The sequence below is a fragment of the Myotis lucifugus genome, unplaced genomic scaffold (genome assembly GCF_000147115.1).
Source record: "Myotis lucifugus unplaced genomic scaffold, Myoluc2.0 scaffold_487, whole genome shotgun sequence".
In the NCBI taxonomy this organism is placed as follows: Eukaryota; Metazoa; Chordata; class Mammalia; order Chiroptera; family Vespertilionidae; genus Myotis; species Myotis lucifugus.
The window spans coordinates 59,619-62,126 of NW_005871535.1; the positions used below are offsets into that span (position 1 = coordinate 59,619).

General features: G+C 35.0%; 1 protein-coding gene and 1 pseudogene across 1 annotated transcript in view; one reads left to right on the forward strand and one right to left on the reverse strand.

Annotated features, from left to right (window-relative positions):
• Window positions 1-2,508, reverse strand: part of RCHY1 (ring finger and CHY zinc finger domain containing 1) — a 23,330-nt gene that overhangs the window by 9,491 nt on the left and 11,331 nt on the right. The window lies entirely within an intron of this gene.
• Window positions 272-2,508, forward strand: part of LOC102428430 — a 4,679-nt pseudogene continuing 2,442 nt past the window's right edge.

Genomic DNA, 2,508 nt, shown 5'->3' on the forward strand with positions numbered 1-2,508 from the left:
GTTTATAACCTAAAAATAAAAAATGTTTTGCTATACTGGATGCTAAGAAGACAGCTACCTCTAAACAACATTATGAGCTCCTGAAGGTTATAAAAGCATTGAATTTGGCAATGCATAGACCGACGTAATGATAAACCAGAATCTATTTATTATGTACTTGAGCTCTGGAGTCAGTATTGAATTTTGATGATGCAAGTGCAAGAACCAGAAGTAATTATAAGTAGAACCTATTCAAATTATATCCAAACCTTGGAATCAAGACACAGGGTAGATGATTGGTAAGAAAACATGACCCACACAGACCCACCTAGGAACAAAGGATTCACACAGGCTGAAAGTGAAGAGATGAAAAAAACTATTCCATGCAAATGGGAACAAAAAACAAAAAAAAAGTGGGGTAGCAATTCTTGTATCTGAAAAATAGACTTCAAAACAAAGACCATGCAAGACACAAACAAAGACACGACACAATCCTAATCAACCCAACAAGAGGATATAACCCTTGTAAACATATATGCACTGATTATTGGAGCACCTAAATACACATTAAAAAGTACTTTTGGTGGACTTTAAGGGAGAGATCTACAGCAAGCATATCAAACTCTCAGCCCGTGGGCCGCATGTGGCCCACAATGAATATTTTTGCAGCCCAGTCAATATAACAGTATGTAAAAAACGTTTCAATAAAAAGTTCGTAACTTAATTTTTAAAATATCCTGTTATACATAATTATTAATAACAAGCTACAACATTTGCTAATGACTGATTACTATAATCATGTTGCATTCATTTCCCTTATGCACCTTACGTGCAGGTGCACCTTTTCTCTCCACTAATACTAGCAGCGAATATTTTAGCAGCCGATTGCCACGTCATTAGTCTTGGACTTGTTTGGTGTGCGCAAAAGGAAATATTTCGCTTTTGGAGAACAAGAAAAATAGGTTTATTTGTGTTATGCTAATTAATTTGTGCAGTTATCCAGCGTCTGGTAAGTTAATGTTCAAGAAAAAATATTAATTTTTCTTAAAATGTTCTATTATTTTGTGTTAACAATTACTCATTCATTTCAGTCTTTTGTATTCAGCATGTCTCTATTGAAATAAACCTACGTTTCTATGAAAGTTGAAGCTTTTGTTTTTTTGCGACCCACATAAACTTAAACCTTGTTTATTTGGCCCGTGTTATGTTAGCCTTTGAGTTTGACATGCTTGATCTACAGCAACACAGCCAAAGTAGTAGAATTTAACACCCAACTGACATCACTGGATAAATCTTTCACACAAAAAAATCAACAAGGAAATAGCAACCTTAAACGACACACTAGATCTGAGGAATTTAATTGATATTTATTGAACATTTTATACCAAAGCAGAATATACATTCTTATCAAGCACACATAGAACATTCTCAAAGAGAGACCACATGTTAAGATACAAAATTAGTCTTAACGAATTCAAGAAGATTGAAATCATATCAAGCATCTTCTAGAATCACAATGGCATGAAACTACAAATCAACTACAATTTAAAAACCTCAAATATATTCAAACACATGGAGGCTAGTATATTATTAAACAAATAACGAGATCAAGGAAGAAATCAGAAATTAGCTGGAAACAAATGAAAATTAACACACAAAAACCCAAAAATCTATGGGACACAGCAAAAGCAGTCCTGAGAGGGAAATTCGTAGCATTATAGGCCTACTTAAAGAAACAAGAAAAATCTCAAGTGAATAATCTAGCCCTACAACAAAAATAACTAGAAAAAGAACAAAGAAAAGCCAAGAGTAAGTAAAAGGAAGGAAATTATAAAGATCAGAGCAGAAATAAATGACTTAGAGACAAAAAAAAAAAAAAAAAAAAAAAAAAGATCAATGAAACCAAGAGCTGGTTTTTTGAAAAGATAAACAAGTTTGATGAACCTTTAGCCATATTCATCAAGAAACAGAGTCCAGCCAGCATGGCTCAGTAGTTGAGCAGCAACCTATGAACCAGGAGATTACTGAAAGGGCACATGCCTGGGTTGCAGGTTCAATCCCCAGTGGGGCATGCAGGAGGCAGCTGGTCAATGATTCTCTCTCCCTCTCCCTTCCTCTCTGAAAAAAAAAAAAAAAAAATTTAAAGAAACAAAGAGAGAGGACCCAAATAAATAAAATTAAAAATGAAAGAGGTGAAATAACAATTGACACCACAGAAATACAAAGGATTGTAAGAAAATACTATATGCCAACTATATGCCAACAAGCCTGACAACCCGGATTAAATGGACAAATTCCTAGAAAAATGCAACCTTCTAAAACTGAATCAGGAAGAATCAGAAAACATGAACAGGCCTATAACAACTAATGAAATTGAAGCAGTAATCAAAAAATTTCCAGCAGCCAAGCCAGTGTGGCTCAGTAATTGAGCATTAACCCATGCACCAAGAGACCATTGGTTTGATTCATGGTCAGGGTACATGCCCAGTTGCAGCTAGATACTCAGTGGGGGGGGGGGGGGGGTGAAAA